This window comes from Bos grunniens, chromosome 9 (assembly GCF_055505025.1).
Source record: "Bos grunniens cultivar Pamir isolate PY7600 chromosome 9, Bosgru_T2T1.0, whole genome shotgun sequence".
Classification (NCBI taxonomy): domain Eukaryota; kingdom Metazoa; phylum Chordata; class Mammalia; order Artiodactyla; family Bovidae; genus Bos; species Bos grunniens.
Genome location: NC_141173.1, coordinates 45,729,656 through 45,750,760, shown reverse-complemented (window position 1 = coordinate 45,750,760; position 21,105 = coordinate 45,729,656). Strand labels below are relative to the sequence as shown.

Genomic DNA, 21,105 nt, shown 5'->3' with positions numbered 1-21,105 from the left:
TCAAAAATACACATCTTCACTGCAGCACTAGGTACAATAACCAGGACATGGAAGCAATGTAGATGTCCAGCAACAGATGAATGGATAAAGAAGTTGCTGGGTGCAGTTGCTCAGTCATGTCCAACTCTTTGCAACCCTGTGGACTGGAGCCCACCAGGCTCTTCTGTCCATGGGATTTTCCCAGCAAGAATACTGGAGTGGGTTGCCATTTCCTACTCCAGGAGATCTTCCCCACCCAGAGATTGAACCTGCATCTCTTGCATCTCCTGTATTGGGAGGCAGGTTCGTTACTGCTAGTGCCACCTGGGAAATGTATACATATATTCAATGGAATATTGCTCAGCCATAAAAAGGAATGGATTTGAGTCAGTTGTATTAAGGTGACTTAACCTAGATCCTATTACACAGAGTGAAGTAAGTCAGAGAAAAACAAATATCATATATTAATGCAACTACATGGAATCTATAAAAATGGTACCGATGAAACTGTCTGCAGGGAAGGAATGGAGATGCAGACATTGAGAACAGACTTGTGGACACAGCAGGGAAAGGAGAGGATGAGATGAATTGAGAAAGCAGCATTGACATATATACACTATCATCTATAAAATAGATAGCTGGTGGGAAGCTGATTTAACACAGGGAGCCTAGCCTGGCACTCTGTGATGACCTAGAGAGGTGGGATGAGGGGGTGGGAGGGAGGCTATAGAGGGAGGGGATATATATATATATGTAGAGAGAGAGAGAGGGAGAGAGAGAGAGAGAGCTATGACTGGTTCGTGTTGTACAGCAGAAGCCAACACAATATTGTGAAGCAATTATCCTCCAATTAAAAAAAAAAAAATCAAGGGAAAAGAAAAGAAGTGGTGCTCCATGCATCAGTCCTAGGTCTAGGGATCTCTGGGACTTCCAGCTGCATTTCTGCTTCAAAGATTGTGTGTCTAAGGTCCACAGCCTTGTTAGTCTCTACTAAACCTCTAGGGCAAGACAAATACAATCAACTCAGCTTGTACAACTGAAGTTGCAACTGCAGTGTGAAGAATACTTATATAAAGAGCTGGAAACAGTTAAGTACTAAACCAGGTTTCATTTAATTGAGTGTACTTTCTTGCTAATTAGATCTACTTCCATATATGAATTTAGGTGGGCTTACTCTCCAATCCCTTCCTTCCTCCTTCCCTCCCTCCCTCTGTTTCTTCCCTGTTTTCTTCTTTCTTTCTTCCATGCTTCTTTCATTTTTTAATCTCTATATAATTCTCCATAACTCTGTTTCTCTGTATCCCCCATTTTTTTTTATTTATAGTTGCTGTATAATATTGTATGAATTACAAGTATACAATATAGTGATTAACAATTTTAAAGGTTATGCTCCATTCGTAGTTATTGTAAAATATTGGCTATGTTCCCTGTGTTGTACACTATGTCTTTGTGTTCTTATTTTATACTTAATTGTTTGCACCTCTTAATTCCCTAACCCCCTATATTGCCCCTCTCCCCATTGGTAACCTCTGGTTTGTGCTCTATATCTGTGAGTCTGCTTATATTTTGTTATATTCACTAATTTGCTTTATTTTTTTAGATTCCTCATTTAGTAATATCATACAATATTTGTCTTTCTCTGTCTGACTTATTTCACTTAGCATAAGCTGTCTAAGTCCATCCATAGGACTTAGTTGCTGCAAATGGCAATATTTCATTTTTTTTTAATGACTAACTAGTATTCTACTGTGTATCTATATATACCATGTCTTCTTTACCCATTCATCTGTTGATGGACACTTGGGTTGTTTCCATATCTTGGTAGTTATAAATAATGCTGCTGTGATCATTGGGGTGCATGTATCTTTTTGAATTAGTGTTTTTGTTTTTCAGATAAATACCCAGGAGTGGAATTGCTAGGTCATATGATAGTTATATTTTTAGTTTTTTGAGAAATCTCCGTATTATCTTGCATAGTGGCTGTGCCAATTTACATTCCCACAAACAGTGTAGGAGGGTTCCCTTTTCTCCACATCCTTGCCAACATTTGTTGAGTTCTTTTTGACAATAGTACTTCTCACAGGTGTGAGGTAATATCCCATTGTAGTTTTTAAAAAATATTTATTTGGCTGCACCAGGTCTTAGTTAGGGAACGTACGATCTTTGATCTTTAGCTGTGGCATGCAAACTCTTAGTTGTGGCATGTGGGATCTAGTTCCCTGACCAGGGCTCAAACTTGGGCACCCTGTATCAGGAGCACAGAGTCTTAGCCCCTGGACTACCAAGAAAGAACCTCATTGTGGTTTTGATTTGCATTTCTCTGATGACTACTTAAAACTAGACCATCGAGAAAATGAAAAGACAACCTACTGAATGGGAGAAAATATTTGCAAATGATATGACGGATAATGAGTTAATATCCAACATAGGTAAACAACTCATACATCTCAAAGTAAAAAAAAAAAACCCGATTAACAAATGGAGCAGATGAACTGAACAGACATTTTTCCAAATAGGAAATGCACACAGCCGCCAATAGGCACATGAAAAGATGCTTTTGTTTTCTTTTTTTTATTAAGATAAACTTTTATTATATGAGTAATACATCATTTACAAGTGTATTCAGTATATTGTGTGACATCAAATTTCTTTCATCAGCTATCTTTTTCAGACCAGAAAATAACTTGGAGCTCATTTCTTTTTTCAAATATATTTCATATATATTCATTTATATTTATTTATATATGGTTATATATATGAAATACATATAATTACTCTTAAAGTACTGCATGCTGTCATCCTATTATTAGTATATCATAATGTATTCATCTGTTTAACTGTCTAGATTGTTTCTGATATTCTGATGTAAGCAAATGCAAAAAGCATGATTCTGTCAGCACATGTATAATGAACTTCCTAAGGCAGATTAGATACCAGAAGTGAAACTCTGAGTGCATCCATTTTATTTTTATTTTTTATTCTTTGTATTGAGTTGTAATTGACACACAACATTATATTAATTTCATGTGTACAACTTAATGATTTAATATCTGTATACATTGTGAAATGATCACCCTAGTAGGCTAGTTAACATCTGTCACCATACAGAGTTACAAAATTTTGTTTTCTTGTAATGAAGAAAGTGAAAGTGAAAGTCGCTCAGTCATGTCCGACTCTTTGCAACCTCATCGACCCCTCCATGAAATTCTCCAGGATAGAATACTGGAGTGGGTAACCTTTCCCTTCTCCAGGGGATCTTGCCAAGTAATGAGTTAAGATCTACTCTCTTCAGCTCAGTTCAGTTGCTCAGTAGTGTCCGACTCTTTGAGACCCCATGAATTGCAGCACGCCAGGCCTCCCTGTCTATTACCAACTCCCGGAGTTCACCCAAACTCATGTCCATTGAGTTGGTGATGCCATCCAGCCATCTCATCCTCTGTCATCCCCTTCTCATCCTGCCCCCAATCCCTCCCAGCATCAGGGTCTTTTCCAATGAGTCAACTCTTTGCATGATGTGGCCAAAGTATTGGAGTTTCAGCTTTAGCATCAGTCCTTCCAAAGAAATCCCAGGGCTGATCTCCTTCAGAATGGACTGGTTAGATCTCCTTGTAGTCCAAGGGACTCTCAAGAGTCTTCTCCAACACCACAGTTTAAAAGCATCAATTCTTTGGCCCTCAGCATTCTTCACAGTCCAGAAGATCAAACTGCCAACATCTGCTGGATCATGGAAAAAGCAAGAAAGTTCCAAAAAAACATCTGTTTCTGCTTTATTGACTATGCCAAAGCCTTTGACTGTGTGGATCACAATAAACTGTGGAAAATTCTGAAAGAGATGGGAATACCAGACCACCTGACCTGCCTCTTGAGAAACCTGTATGCAGGTCAGGAAGCAACAGTTAGAACTGGACATGAAACAACAGACTGGTTACTGGTTTGAAATAAGAAAAGGAGTACGTCAAGACTGTATATTGTCACCCTGCTTGTTTAGCTTATATGTGAAATGCCAGGCTGGATGAAGCACAAGCTGTATCAAGATTGCCAGGGGAAATATAAGTAACCTCATATATGCAGATGACACCACCCTTATGGCAGAAAGTGAAAAAGAACTAAAGAGCTTCTTGATGAAAGTAAAATAGGAGAGTGAAAAAGTTGACTTAAAACTAAACATTCAGAAAACTAAGATCATGGCATCTGGTCCCATCACTTCATGGCAAATAGATGGGGAAATAATGGAAATAGTGAGAGACTTTATTTTGAGGGGCTCCAAAATCACTGAAATGGTGACTGCAGCCATGAAATTAAAAGACGCTTGCTCCTTGGAAGAAAAGTTATGACCAACCTAGACAGCATACTAAAAAGCAGAGATATTACTTTGCCAACAAAGTCCATCTTCAAAGCTGTGGTTTTTCTAGCAGTCATGTATGGATGTGAGAGTTGGACTATAAAGAAGGCTGAGCACAGAAGAATTGATGCTTTTGAACTGTGGTGTTGGAGAAGACTCTTGAGAGTCCCTTGGACTGCAAGGAGATCCAACCAGTTCATCCTAAAGGAAGTCAGTCCTGAGTGTTCATTGGAAGGACTGATGTTGAAGCTGAAACTCCAACACTTTGGGCACCTGATGCGAAGAACTGACTCATTTGAAAAGACACTGATGCTGTAAAGATTGAAGGTGGGAGGAGAAGAGGACGACCAAGGATGAGATGGTTGGATGGCATCATTGACTCTATGGACATGAGTTTGAGTAAATTCCAGGAGTTGGTGATGGACAGGGAAGGATGTCCAGTTGTGGATGGGACTGGTGATAGAAGCAAGGTTCAGTGCAGTAAAGAGCAATATTGCATAGGAACCTGGTATGTTAGTCCATGAATCAAGGCAAATTGGAAGTGGTCAAACAGGAGATGACAAGAATGAACACTGAAATTCTAGGAATCAGCGAACTAAGATGGACTGGAATGGGTGAATTTAACTCAGATGACCATTATATCTACTACTGTGGGCAGGAATCCTTTAGAAGAAATGAAGTAGCCATCATAGTCAACAAGAGTCCGAAATGCAGTACTTGGATGCAGTCTCAAAAACAACAGAATGATCTCTGTTCATTTCCAAGGCAAACTATTCAATATCATGGTAATCCAAGTCTATGCCCTGACCAGTAATGCTGAAGAAGCTGAAGTTGAATGGTTCTATAAAGACCTACTAGACCTTCTAGAACTAACACCCAAAAAAGATGTCCGTTTCATCATAGGGGAATGGAATGCAAGAGTAGGAAATCAAGAAACATCTGGAGTAACAGGCAAATTTGGCCTTGGAGTACAGAATGAAGCAAGGCAAAAGCTAATAGAGTTCTGCAAAGAGAATGCACTGGTCATAGCAAACACCCTCTTCCAACAACACAAGAGAATACTCTACACATGGATATCAACAGATGGTCAACACTGAAATCAGATTGATTATATTCTTGCAGCCAAAGATGGAGAAGCTCTACACAGTCAGCAGGAACAAGACTGGGAGCTGACTGTGGCTCAGATCATGAACTCCTTATTGCCAAATTCAGACTGAAATTGAAGAAAGTGGAGAAAACCACTAGACCATTCAGGTATGACCTGAATCAAATCCCTTATGACTATACAGTGGCAGTGAGAAATAGATTTAAGGGACTAGATCTGATAGAGTGCCTGATGAACTATGGACGGAGGTTCATGACATTGTACAGGAGACAGGGATCAAGACCATCCACAAGAAAAAGAAATGCAAAAAGCAAAATGGCTGTCTGAGGAGGCTTTACAAAAGCTGTGAAAGGAAGGGAAGCAAAAAGCAAAGGAGAAAAGGAAAGATATACCCATTTGAATGCAGAGTTCCAAAGAATAGCAAGGAGAGATAAGAAAGCCTTCCTCAGGGATCAATGCAAAGAAATAGAGGAAAACAATAGAATGGGAAAGAATAGAGATCTCTTCAAGAAAATTGAAGATACCAAGAGAACATTTCATGCAAAGAAGGGCTCGATAAAGGACAGAAATGGTATAGACCTAACAGAAGCAGAAGATATTAAGAAGAGGTGGCAAGAATACACAGAAGAACTGTACAAAAAAGAGCTTCAAGACCCAGATAATCACGACGGTGTGATCACTCACCTAGAGCCAGACATCCTGGAATGTGAAGTCAAGTGGGCCTTAGAAAGCATCACTATGAACAAAGCTAGTGGAGGTGATGGAATTCCAGTTGAGCTACTTCAAATCCTGAAAGATGATGCTGGGAAAGTGTTGCACTCAATATGCCAGCAAATTTGGAAAACTTAGCAGTGGCCACAGGACTGGAAAAGGTTAGTTTTCATTCCAATCCCAAAGAAAGGCAATGCCAAAGAATGCTCAAACTACCACACAGTTGCACTCCCTGGTAGCTCAGAGATTAAAGTGTCTGCCTGGAATGCAGGAGACCCCGGTTTGATCCCTGGGTTGGGAAGATCCCCTGGAGAAGGAAAATGGCAACCCACTCCAGTACTCTTGCCTGGAGAATCCCATGGAGGGAGGAGCCTGGTAGGCTACAGTCCATGGGATCGCAAAGAGTCGGACATGTCTGAGCGACTTCACTTTCACGTGCTAGTAAAATGATGCTTAAAATTCTCCAAGCCAGGCTTCAGCAATACGTGAACCGTGAACTTCCAGGTGTTGAAGCTGGTTTTAGAATAGGCAGAGGAACCAGAGATCAAATTGCCAACATCCGCTGGATCATAGAAAAAGCAAGAGAGTTCCAGAAAAACATCTACTTCTGCTTTATTGACTGTGCCAAAGCCTTTGACTGTGTGGATCACAATAAACTATGAAACATTCTGAAAGAGATGGGAGTCCCAGACCACCTGACCTGCCTCTTGAGAAACCTATACGCAGATCAGGAAGCAAGAGTTAGAACTGGACATGGAACAACCGACTGGTTCCAAATAGGAAAAGGAGTACGTCGAGGCTGTATATTATCACCCTGCTTTTTTAACTTATATGCAGAGTACATCATGAGAAATTCTGGGCTGAATGAAGCACAAGCTGGAATCAAGATTGCTGGGAGAAGTATCAGTAACCTCAGATATACAGATGACATCACCTTTATGGCAGAAAGTGAAAAAGAACTAAAGAGCCTCTTGATGAAAGTTAAAGAGGAGAGTGAAAAAGTTGACTTAAAGCTCAACATTCAGAAAACTAAGATCATGGCATCTGGTCCCATCACTTCATGGGAATTAGATGGGGAAACAGTGGAAACAGTGTTAGACTTTATATTTCTGGGCTCCAAAATCACTGCAGATGGTGAGTGTGGCCATGAAATTAAAAGACACTCCTTGGAAGGAAAGTTATGACCAACCTAAACAGCATATTAAAAGCAGAGACGTTACTTTGCCACCAAAGGTCCATCTAGTCAAGGCTATGGTTTTTCCAGTGGTCGTGTATGGATGTGAGAGTTGGACTTAAAGAAGGCTGAGCGCTGAAGAATTGATGCTTTTGAACTGTGGTGTTGGAGAAGACTCTTGAGAATCCCTGGACTGCAAGAAGATCCAACCAGTCCATCCTAAAGGAAATCAGTCCTGTGTGTTCATTAGGACTGATGTTGAAGCTGAAACTCCAATATTTTGGCCACCTGATGCGAAGAGCTGACTCATTTCGAAAGACCCTGATGCTGGTAAAGATTGAGGGCAAGAGGAGAGGAGATGACAGAGGATGAGATGGTTGGATGGCATCATGGACTCAATGGACATGGGTTTGGTTTGACTGGGAAATTGGTGATAGATAGGGAGGCCTGGAGTGCTGAGGTTCATGGGGTCGCAAAGAGTCGGACACGACTGAGCGACTGAACTGGACTGAACTGATTATTAACTGTAGTTGACATGCTGAACATTACTGTGTATGAACTGGACTGATTATTAACCGTAGTTGACATGCTGAACATTATTGTGTATGTCCATTTTAATTTTGTTAACTGTTGACTAGTTGTTCTCCAATGTGTCTGTGCAGCCCACATTCCTACCAGCTGTTCCAGGGCTTTCTATACAGGTCCCACTGACACTTAATGTCACCTGACATTAACAGAGCTCTACCTCTATTTCTTTTCTCCTTTTTCTCATCTTGTTCTTCCTACTCTTTTCTCTTCCCTCCCTTTCTCATTTCCCTGTCTCTCATTCCCTCTCTCCCTGTTTCTTTTGCTCTTTTGTTTCCTCATCCTCTTTTGCTTTTTTTGTTAATAATTTTGAAAATTTAACTTTATTTTTAATAAAATAAATTACTGTTTTATTACTTAATGAAGATCATGAAAATATCTGTCAGCAAATGAACATTTATAAAGTCATTTTCAAAGGCTAGTATGTTTTCTACATCATACTTTTAAAAACCAAGGTAAAATACCCATAACATAAAAGTTAACTATTGTCAAGTGTACAGTTTAGTGGTATTTAATACATTGACAATGTTATACAGCCACCATCTCTATAAAATTCTAAGATATTTTCATAACCCTTAAGATATGGATATGGGAACCCCATACTCATAAAGCAGTCACTCCCTAATTCTCCCATCTTTAGCTCCCAGTAACCACCAATCTGGTTTCTTCAGTATGGATTTACCTGTGATGGATATTTCATGTAAACGGATTCATACAGTATGTGACCTGGTATATCCGCTTTCTTTCATTTTGCATGTCTTTGAGGTCAATCCATGGTATAGCATATGTCAGTACTTCATTCATTTTTATGGCTGAATGATGCTCCATTGAATGGTTATGCCACAATTTGTTTATCAATTTACCCAGTTGATGAAGAAGTAGATAATTTCTACCCCTGGACTAATGTGAATAGTGCCACAGTGAACGCTTGTGCATAAGTTTTTGTTTGAATATCTGTTTTCAGTTCTTTTGGGTCTACACTTGGGAGAAGAGTTGCTTGGTCATATGGTTGTTCTGTGCTTCACTTTCTGAGAAACTGCCAACGTGCTTTACATAGCAGCTGTACCATTTTACATTTCTACAAGCAAAGTACAAGGGTTCCTATTTCTCTGCATTCCTGACAACACTAATTCTTTCTTGTTTTTCATTTAAAAAAAAATTACAACTATCCTCTTGGGTATGAAGTATATCTTGTTGTTTTGATTTGCATTTTCCAATGGCTAATGATATTGAACGTCTTTTCATGTATGTGTTGGCCATTTGTATATCTGTTTTAGAGAAATGTCTACTAATCCTTTGCTTATATTTAAATTGGGTTGTTTGTCTTTTTGTTGTTGAATTGTAAGGATTCTTTATATATTCTGGATACTGGATGACTCCTATCAGATATATGGTTTTCAAGTATTTATTCCCATTCTGTGGGTTGTTTGTTTTTCAGTTTCTTGATAGTGTCGTTTGATGCACAAATTTTTAATTTTGATGTTTATCTTTCCTTTTGTTACTCATACTTTGGGGACCATTTCAAAGAGTCTGTAAAATCCAAGGTGGATAGCATAAGCTATCTCATCATTATTATTTTTATTATTATCCACATCATAGACTATTATATAGCTGAGTTTTTTCTTTCTTTTTTTATTTTTTAAATTATGAAAGTATGATAACACATTTATAAGCAACTTGGAAAATACAGAACAAAGTTACATAGAGTTCCACTCTATATTACAATTATTTTTTAAGTAGATAAATTAAGATACTTAGTTGGAGTTTCAATAGCAAGCTCTCAAAATTAATAGAATGAAATTATCCTTCAATTAAAATAAATAAATTTTAAAAATTAATAAATGAATAGATAGAAAAGTAGAAGGATATAGTAGGCCTGAAAAGCATTATGAACCAATTCAACATAATTAAAATTTATACAATTTTCATGAAACAGCAGCTTACAAATTCTACTTAAGTTCCCATAGACTATAAGCCAGGAGACACTGGAAAATATCCAGGAACATAAAACGAGGTGCAAAGATTTCATGATCTAAAGGTATTGGAATCATACAGAGTCTGTTCTCTTACCACTGTGGAATTATATTAAAAATCAATATCAAAAGATATTTGAAAATAATCCACATATTTTCAAGTGCAATGTGACATTTACTAAGAAAGATCCTTCACTTAGCCATTAAAAGCCTCAATAAAGTTAAAAGATTGAAAAAACACAGAGGGTGATTGCAGAGAAGAAAGCATTTAAATGAGAAATTAATATAAAAATGAGAGATTAATATCAGATACTTTATAAACCCCATGTAATTAAAAATTAACATTAATGGATGTATCTTTTCATTTTTATTCTGTTATGAATACAGAATAAAAATGAAAAGAGAATTCATCAGAATTTGTTGCATGCAGCTGAAGTGGCTCAGTGATATTAAATACAATATGGATTCTTGAATAAGGTAGGAAAATAAATAATGGACACTAATATAAAATTTTGTGAAATTTAAACAAAATCTGTACTTTAGTTAGTAATACTGTATCATATGTTAATTTCCTGTGGTTCTTTTGTTGTTGTTGTTACTTAGTTGTGTCTGAATCTTTGCAACTTTATGGACTGCAGCACGCCAGGCTTCTCTGTCCTTCACTATCTCCCAGAGTTTGCTTAGACTCATGACCATTGAGTCAATGATGCCATCCAATCAGCTCATCCTCTGTCGCCCCTTCTCCTCCTGCCCTCGAGAATCTTCCCCAGCATCAGGAGCCTTTCCAATGAGTCTGATCTTTGCATCAGGTGGCCAAAGCATTGGTGCTTCAACTTCAGCATCAGTCTTTCCAATGAATATTCAGAGTTGATTTCCTTTAGGATTGACTGGTTTGATCTCCTTCCGGTCCAAGGGACCCTCAAGAGTCTTCTCCAGCACCATAATTCAAAAGCATCAATTCTTCAGCTCTCTGCTTTCTGTAAGATCCACCTCTCAAATTTGTACATGACTGCTGGAAAAAACAAAGCTTTTTCTATATGGACGTTTGTCAACAAAGTGATGTGTCTGCTTTTTAATATGCTGTCTATATTTGTCATAGCTTTTCTTCCAAGCAGCAAGCATCTTTTAATTTCATGGCTTCAGTCATTGTCCGTAGTGATTTTGGAGACCAAGAAAATAAGGTCTTTCACTATTTCCATTTATTACCCATCTATTTGCCATGAAGTGATGGGACCAGATGCCATAATCTTAGTTTTTTGAATGTTGGGTTTTAAGCCAGCCTTTTCACTCTCATCTTTTACCTTCATCAAGAGGCTCTTTAGTTCCTCTTCACTTTCTGCCATTAAGGTGGTGTCATCTGCATATCTGAGGTTATTGTTATTTCTCCGGCAATCTTGATTCCAGCTTGTGCTTCATCTATACCGGCACTTGCATGATGTACTCTGCATATAAGTTAAATAAGCAGGGTGACAATAAAGCCTTGATGTACTTCTTTCCCAATTTTGAACCATTGTTCCTTGTCCAGTTCTAACTGTTGTTTCTTGACCTTCATACAGATTTCTCAGGAGGCAGATAAGGTGGTCTGATATTCCCATCTCTTTAACAGTTTTCCATAGTTTGTTGTGATTCACAGTCAAAGACTTTATTTTTTTTTCCTGTTTTCTTTTGACCTTTATTTTTATTTTTTTTTAATTTAATTTTATTTTTATTTTTTTATATTTCTATTTTCTTTTCTTTTTTTTTTTAAATTTTATTTTATTTTTAAACTTTACAATATTGTATTGGTTTTGCCAAATATCGAAATGAATCCACCACAGGTATACCTGTGTTCCCCATCCTGAACCCTCCTCCCTCCTCCCTCCCCATACCCTCCCTCTGGGTTGTCCCAGTGCACCAGCCCCAAGCATCCAGTATCGTGCATCGAACCTGGACTGGCGACTCATTTCATACATGATATTATACATGTTTCAATGCTATTCTCCCAAATCTCCCCACCCTCTCCCTCTCCCACAGAGTCCATAAGACTGATCTATACATCAGTGTCTCTTTTGCTGTCTCGTACACAGGGTTATTGTTAGCATCTTTCTAAATTCCATATATATGCGTTAGTATACTCTATTGGTGTTTTTCTTTCTGGCTTACTTCACTCTGTATAATAGGTTCCAGTTTCATCCATCTCATTAGAACTGAATCAAATGTATTCTTTTTAATGGCTGAGTAACACTCCATTGTGTATATGTACCACAGCTTTCTTATCCATTCATCTGCTGATGGACATCTAGGTTGCTTCCATGTCCTGGCTATTATAAACAGTGCTGCGATGAACACTGGGGTACACGTGTCTCTTTCCCTTCTGGTTTCCTCAGTGTGTATGCCCAGCAGTGGGATTGCTGGATCATAAGGCAGTTCTATTTCCAGTTTTTTAACGAATCTCCACACTGTTCTCCATAGTGGCTGTACTAGTTTGCATTCCCACCAACAGTGTAAGAGAGTTCCCTTTTCTCCACACCCTCTCCAGCATTTATTGCTTGTAGACTTATGGATTGCAGCCATTCTGACTGGTGTGAAATGGTACCTCATAGTGGTTTTGATTTGCATTTCTCTGATAATGAGTGATGTTGAGCATCTGTTCATGTGTTTGTTAGCCATCTGTATGTCTTCTTTGGAGAAATGTCTATTTAGTTCTTTGGCCCATTTTTTGATTGGGTCATTTATTTTTCTGGAGTTGAGCTGTAGGAGTTGCTTGTATATTTTTGAGATTAGTTGTTTGTCCGTTGCTTCATTTGCTATTATTTTCTCCCATTCTGAAGGCTGCCTTTTCACCTTGCTAATAGTTTCCTTTGATGTGCAGAAGCTTTTAAGTTTAATTAGGTCCCATTTGTTTATTTTTGCTTTTATTTCCAATATTCTGGGAGGTGGGTCATAGAGGATCCTGCTGTGATGTATGTCGGAGAGTGTTTTGCCTATGTTCTCCTCTAGGAGTTTTATAGTTTCTGGTCTTACGTTGAGATCTTTAATCCATTTGGAGTTTATTTTTGTGTATGGTGTTAGAAAGTGTTCTAGTTTCATTCTTTTACAAGTGGTTGACCAGTTTTCCCAGCACCACTTGTTAAAGAGATTGTCTTTAATCCATTGTATATTCTTGCCTCCTTTGTCAAAGATAAGGTGTCCATATGTGCGTGGATTTATCTCTGGGCTTTCTATTTTGTTCCATTGATCTATATTTCTGTCTTTGTGCCAGTACCATACTGTCTTGATAACTGTGGCTTTGTAGTAGAGCCTGAAGTCAGGTAGGTTGATTCCTCCAGTTCCATTCTTCTTTCTCAAGATTGCTTTGGCTATTCGAGGTTTTTTGTATTTCCATACAAATTGTGAAATTATTTGTTCTAGCTCTGTGAAGAATACCGTTGGTAGCTTGATAGGGATTGCATTGAATCTATAAATTGCTTTGGGTAGTATACTCATTTTCACTATATTGATTCTTCCAATCCATGAACATGGTATATTTCTCCATCTATTAGTGTCCTCTTTGATTTCTTTCATCAGTGTTTTATAGTTTTCTATATATAGGTCTTTAGTTTCTTTAGGTAGATATATTCCTAAGTATTTTATTCTTTCCGTTGCAATGGTGAATGGAATTGTTTCCTTAATTTCTCTTTCTGTTTTCTCATTATTAGTGTATAGGAATGCAAGGGATTTCTGTGTGTTGATTTTATATCCTGCAACTTTACTATAATCATTGATTAGTTCTAGTAATTTTCTGGTGGAGTCTTTAGGGTTTTCTATGTAGAGGATCATGTCATCTGCAAATAGAGTTTTACTTCTTCTTTTCCAATTTGGATTCCTTTTATTTCTTTTTCTGCTCTGATTGCTGTGGCCAAAACTTCCAAAACTATGTTGAATAGTAATGGTGAAAGTGGGCACCCTTGCCTTGTTCCTGACATTAGAGGAAATGCTCAAAAACTTTAGTATAATTAGTGAAGCAGAAGTTACTTTAGCACTAACTTCATAGATGCCAGAATAAATGGAACTACATAAGAAGTAGATGTTTCTCTGGAATTCCTTTGCTTTTTCTATGATCCAACAGATGTTGGCAATTTGATTTCTGCTTCTTCTGCCTTTTCTAGATCCAGCTTGTACATCTGGGAGTTCTCGGTTCACCTATTGCTGAAGCCTAACTTGAAGGATTTTGAGCATTACCTTGTTAGCATATGAAATGAGTGCAATTTTGTGGTAGTTTGAACATTCTTTGGCATTGCCTTTCTTTGGGATTGGAATGAAAACTGACCTGTTCCAGTCCTGTGGCTACTGCTGAGTTTTCCAAATTTGCTGGCATACTGAGTGCAGCACTTTCACAGCATCATCTTTTAGGATTTGAAATAGCTCAGCTGGAATTCCATCACCTCTACTAGCTTTTTTTTTTTTTTTTTTTACAACATAGTATTTCTTATATTCTCAGAATTGGAATAGAAGTTTCAACCTCACTCAACTTAAAAAAAAAAAATCACTCAGGTAATAAGCTTTCTAGGCTTTTAGCAATAATACTATTAGATTGGTGCAAAAGTAATTATAGTTTTGGACGCTGAATTTTAATTCATTATAACTAGGCTCAAACACATCATTATTAATCAAAATAGGAGTCATTACAATCAACAGATTTTTGCCAATGAAAAATAAGTTTCTTTATTCCTGTAGCATAAAAATCTGTGCTTCGGGTTTTGACAAACTCTTGGAAAGCATTTTCTGCATCCTGGTGGTTGTGGAAGGATTTTTTCTACAAAAAGTTGTCGAGATTCTTGAAAAAGTTGTCAATTGGTGAGAGGTCAGGTGAATATAGCAGATGAGGCAAAACTTTGTAGCCCAATTCATTCAACTTTTGAAGTTGGTTGTGTGACATGCAGTCAGGTGTTGTCACGGAGAAGCATCTGGCCCACTGCATTGACCAATGCTGGCTGCAGGCGTTGCAGTTCTCGGTGTGTCTCATCAATGTGCTGAGCATACTTATCAGATGTAACGGTTTCACTGGGATCCAGAAGGCTGTAGTGGATCAGACCGGCAACAAACCACCAAACAGTGACCATGACCCTTTTTAGGGTGCAAGTTTGGCTTTGGGAAGTGTTTTGGAGTGTCTTCTCGGTCCAACTCTGAGCTTGTCATCCCTGGTTGTCGTATAAAATCCACTTTTCATTGCACTTCACAATCCAATTGAGAAATTGTTGTTTTTGCATAGAAGAGAAGCAACATTTCAAAACGACAATTTTTTTATTTGCGGCAGCTCATGAGGCACCCTTGTGTCAAGCTTTTTCACCTTTAAAATTTGCTTCAAATGCCAAACAACTGTAGAATAGTTGACAGTGAGTTCTTGGGCAACTTCTTGTGTAGTTTTAACAGATCAGCTTCAGTGATCCTCTCAGATGGTTGTTGTCAACTTCCTATGGCTAGTCACTGCGCTCCTCAACTTCAAGCTTCTAATCTTCTTTGCAAAACTTCTTGAACAACTGCTGCACTGTACATTCATTAGCAGTTCTTAGGCCAAATGCATTGTTGATGTTGTGAGGTGTCTCTGATGCTTTATGACCCATTTTGAACTTGAATAATAAAATTGCTTGAATTTGTTTTTTGTCTAACATCATTTCCATAGTCTAAAATACATATAAAATAAACAAGTAATAATTCACTAGCAAAAAACATAAAGCAATAAATTCTAATTAAAATGATGTATAACATAACCACATTTATTTAAGAATGTATTCTGATATCATATGGCAAAATTCAATGATGCAAAACCAAAATTACTTTTGCACCAGCCTAATAGATGCCAGAATAAATGGGACTATGTCAGTTTTGAGTGAATATAAATTAGAAATCTAGCATTCTATTCTTAGTCAAACAAGTGTAATAAAAATGTCAAAATTTTCTAGCTGGGCAAAAATTCATTGATTTTCTAAAATATGTATTCATTGGAGAAGGCAATGGCAACCTACTCCAGTACTCTTGCCTGGAAAATCCCATGGATGGAGCATTCCATGGGCTGCAGTCCATGAGGTCGCTAAGAGTTGGACACAACTGAGTGACTTCACTTTCACTTTTCACTTTCATGCATTGGAGAAGGAAATGGCAACCCACTCCAGTGTTCTTGCCTGGAGAATCCCAGAGACAGGGGAGCCTGGTGGGCTGCCGTCTATGGGGTCACACAGAGTTGGATATTATTTGTACATATTTATACCAAAACTTTTTTCCTGTACTTGATAAAGACTTGAGAAAGAAAACCAAAAAAAAAAAAAAAAAAGGAGATGGAAAAATTGGAAAACAGAAACTAAATGGGAACACTTGAATATGAGTAGAAAAAGTGAAATGATCTAGATGAAAGTAAAATATCATCATCTAGTCCAGTTGTTTTTAAACATGACTGCTTATTAGAATCACATCTGGAACTTTGGAGAAAAAAGAAATACCTGGGTATTTGAATTTTCAAAAATCCCAAGATAATTCTAATGTGCATCTGAATTAAAAGGTGATTACAGGTTTTTCTATTAAATAGTTTTACTGATATAGAATTATATTATTTTCTGTTGACCAATCATGATACAATGGTATTAAATGAATAATAGTTACATAATCACAATAGTAAAAGATGTTTATCAGTTTTCACAATCAATAGCCAGACAAAAGATAAAAGATAATTATAATTACAAGCCATAATGGAAACATGATCCTAACAATATAAAATAATTACCTACAATTTGGGGGGTTAAGTAGAGGGATCAGTAAGTGGAAATGCCTACACGCACATGTTTTCATCCACCCAGCCAGTCTATGTCTTTTATAGCTGAGTTTTATAAGGAAAAAATATACCATATAGAAATATATGACCTTTTTTGAAAATCGAAGTATATTTGACTTACAATGTGCTGGTTAGTTTCAAGTGTACCTACCGTAAAGTAAATCAGTTATACATGTACATATATCCAGTTGGTTTTTAGGTTTTCTGCCCATACAGGTCATTACAGAGTATTGAGTAGAGTTCCATGTGCTAACAATTGGTTCTCATTAGTTATCTATTTTATGTATATTAGTGTGTATGTGTCAATCCTAATCTCCCGATTTATCCCTCTTCCTCTTATCCCCTGGTAACCATAAGTTTGTTATCTACATCTGTGACTCTACTTCTGTTTTGTGACTAAGTTCATTTATACCTTTTTTCTTAGATTCCACATATAAGCAGTATCATATGGCATTTGTTTTTCTGTGTCTTAGTTCACTCAGTGTGACAATCTCTCAGTCCATCTATGTTGCTGCAAACGGCATTTTTGTTCATTTTTATGACTATGGTGTTTTTGTCACTAAGTCATGTCTGATTCTTGTGACCCATGGACTGTAACCTGCCAGGCTTCTCTGTCCATGGAACTCTCCAGGCAAGAATACTGGAGTGGATTGCCATTTCCTTCTCCAAGGGATCTTCCCAACCCAGGAATCAAACCTGGGTATCCTGCATTGCAGGCAGGTTTACCAACTGAGCTATGAGGGATGGCTGAGTACACACACACACACACACACACACACACATGTATATACCACATTTTATTTATCCATTCCTCTGTTTCAGTTGCTTCCATGTTCTGGCAATTGTAAATAGTGCTGCAATGAATACTGGGGTGCATGAATATTTTTGAATTGTGGTTTTCTCTGAGTATATGCTTAGGAATGGAATTATTGCATCATATGGTAGTTCTGTTTTTATAAATACGTATTCCTTTTCAGATTCCTTTCCATTTTGGTTTATTATAGGATATTGAATATAGTTCCCTGTGCTACACATTAGGACCTGATTATTTATCTGATCTTCTTTATACTGTTTATCTTATTTTATACATTTTTCTGTTTTTTCCTTTTGGATCATAGAAAAAGCACAAAAGTTCCAGGAAAACATCTACTTCTGCTTTATTGAATATGCCAAAGCCTTTGACTATGTGGATCACAACAAACTGTGGAAAATTCTTCAAAAGATGGGAATACAAGACCACCTGACCTGCCTCCTGAGAAATCTGCATGCAGATCAAGAAGCAACGGTTAGAACTGGACATGGAACAGCAGACTGGTTCCAAATCAGGAAAGGAGTACATCAAGGCTTTATATTTAGCTGCTTATTTAACTTGTATGCAGAGTACATCATGAGAAGTGCTGGACTGGATGAAGCATAAACTGGAATAAGATTGGTGGGAGAAATATCAATAACCTCAAATATGCAGATGATACCACCATTATGGCAGAAGGTGAAGAAGAACTGAAGGGCCTCTTGATGAATGTGAAAGAGGAGAGTGAAAAAGCTGGCTTAAAGCTCAACATTCAGGAAACTAAGATCATGGCATCTGGTCCCATCACTTCATGGCAAGTAGATGGGGAAACAGTGGAAACAGTGACAGACTTTATTTTGGGGGGCTCCAAAATCACTGAAATGGTGACTGCAGCCATGGAATCAAAAGACCCTTACTCTTTGGAAGAAAAGTTATGACCAACCTAGATAGCATATTCAAAAGCAGAGACATTACTTTGCCCATAAAGGTCCATCTACTCAAAGCTATGGTTTTTCCAGTAGTCATGTATGGATGTGAGAATTGGACTATAAAGAAAGCTGAGCACCGAAGAATTGATGCTTTTGAACTGTGGGTTGAAGCAGACTCTGGAGAGTCCCTTGGACAGCAAGGAAATCCAACCAATCCATCCTAAAGGAAATCAGTCCTGAATATTCATTGGAAGGACTGATGCTGAAGCTGAAACTCCAATACTTTGGCCACCTGATGTGAAGAACTGACTCATTTGAAAAGACTCTGATGCTGGGCAAGATTGAAGGCAGGAGGATAAGGGGACAACAGAGGATGAGATGGTTGGATGGCATCACCAACTCTATGGACATGAGTAAATTCCAGGAGTTGGTGATGGACAGGGAGGCCTAGAGTACTGCAGTCCATGAGGTTGCAAAGAGTTGGACACGACTGAGTGACTGAACTGAAGTGATATTGTATTATGATCACAAAAAGAAGCAACTAAAAGAAAAAGAGCCCTTTAGAAAGAAGGCCACAAGAAAGGATCTGACTTTACTGTGGACCAGTGATTTGAGTAATTGGTGTCTTTCAAAGGCCTATTTACGCAGAGGGATGGGCTGGTCTTGTGGCCACAGGTATATATATGGGATCAGCCTTTAGGAATATTCCCCTGATTACACCCTATTCCCCACTACCCCCTCAGGCCCTGTGCACTTTCTCTTGGCTAAGGGTGGGCATGGACACTTGCTGATGGCTGTGGAGTCCACATGGGAAACTGATAATATGAAGCCAGTGCCCTTGGGGCTGCCTGTCCAGCAAACATGTTGTGGAGCAGTCACTGTTCTGGGAAGCGAGTGTCAGGGCCTCATTTCCCCTCATTAAATGAGAAGACAGTAATGTCTGGTCCTCCTTCAGAGAGGCATTCCAGGAATCAACAGAATAGTATCTGTAACTATCTGTGGGCAAAATCTCTCTAGCTTTGCTCCATTATTAGTAATGTCCAGGGTGGATTCCTAGGACTGTGGATGGAAAGGACTCTTGCTTGAGAGGCCCCCATCCAGTCCCATCTGCAAGGAGAGCTGCAACCAAGGCACCCAGATCTCTGGGCTCTTTCTTCTCAGCTTCCCTGTATAACTTATTTATGGCTCTAAAACCCAGCAGAGTCAGTAATGTCCTTCTATCCCTCTTTATATCTTTCCACTCTTGAACTGCATCCCTCCTGGGACTTCATTCAAAGGAGTTCCTTAGTCTTTTTTGGAGTTCCTCCAACTTCTCTGCATTCAATTCAAGAAGCTCTAAACACAACCTTTCCTGTAATAGATGCTAAGTAGTCTTGCTTGAGCAGAATAAAAGACAATTTATATCCTTCAGTGTTGCACAAATGTGATTCTAGGCTGAGGGAATGCGTAGAGAGAAATTAGGGGCTTTGGTGAGCTGAGATCAAAATTCTGCTGCATAGCCCCCCAGCCAGTGACCACAGGTGAGTCAGTTACTTTGCTTTGTCTCCGTCCTTAGAAGGTAGAAAATAATATGTACTAATTCTTCAGAAGGCCCCTGCGAGGACTAAATGAGATCATGTATATAAACTGCTTGGTTTATGTTTTGCATTTTTTTTTCATACAAAACTGGCTTAACTACAAGTCAGTTTCTTCATCTGGTTTTCAACAGAAGAAATGTGATCTGCTCCAAAGCTGGAGGAAAAAAAAGCGGATTTACTGACAAACAGAACTGTCCTATTCTCTAAGAGATGTTCAAGAGTAATTTTAAAGATGTTTAATTTTTGCCTTAAATGCTAATTTTAAAGCTGAGCTTTATGATAAGATCCAACTTCCTTGAGGGAGCTTTTGCCTTGCAATTTTATTCTCAGCAGTTTACAGTCCAGTGCACTTTTGAAAGCTTAGTAAGATTTTGGGAACCATTGACCCAAAGATAAATAATTTATCACTTATAGTCCTCACAAAGGGATAGATTGATTTGGAAATATCTCCTTCCCAGAAATCCTTATGAAATAGAAGGGGGGAAAATAACATATATGAGCAGTATTTGGACTAATCAGTGCATGAGAGAGAAACAGTACACCCCCAGCTTTGCAGGACAGAGTAAAAACTGTTGCAAATGGGACAACATCCCATAGATTCACTAACAAATAAATGAAGAAAAAAATCCAAAACCTTAGCATGTCTCCCATACGTCCATCAAGATAAATAACAGGTAACAACCGCTTATAGTAGACTGGGCACTGTTTTATGCAAATCGTATGTATTGTTATTTATCCTCCTATGAATTTATGGGCAAGTATTGTGTCTGTTCTGACTTTCTAGGTAAAGAAGCTTAGGTACAGAGAGATAAAATTTTGCCACATGTGCCAAATCCTGGGGTTTTATGGCACGTGTGTTAGAGCTGGATTCAGACCCAGGCAGTGGCTTCCAAGAGGCCACCTTGTACCGGCTGCTTCTCTTGAGTGTCTCTGGTTGGGAACTCCTGGCCCAGCCCAGTCTGTATCCCTAACTGGGAAAGCAATTCTAGTAGTGTAGTGAAATTCACATATTTTAGTGTCTAAAATTTCCTCTTTTAATCCTGGCTCCACCACTTAGTGGAGGAGCAGGAAGGGAATTGATTACCTTCCCCACTCCCTCTATCTCAAATCCTAGCTGGTTAAGAAACTGAGGTCTACAGGATTTAGATATTTAAAA

At 38.2% G+C, this 21,105-nt stretch overlaps 1 long non-coding RNA gene across 1 annotated transcript in view; it reads left to right on the top strand.

Moving 5' to 3' along the window:
* The window catches only part of LOC147365911 (uncharacterized), a 64,191-nt gene extending 44,408 nt beyond the window's left edge, over positions 1-19,783 (top strand). Inside the window, exon 2 of the long non-coding RNA XR_015133023.1 lies at positions 17,772-19,783. This is a non-coding gene — a long non-coding RNA (uncharacterized LOC147365911). The remainder of the gene's footprint in view (positions 1-17,771) is intronic.
* The last annotated feature ends 1,322 nt before the right edge of the window (positions 19,784-21,105 follow it).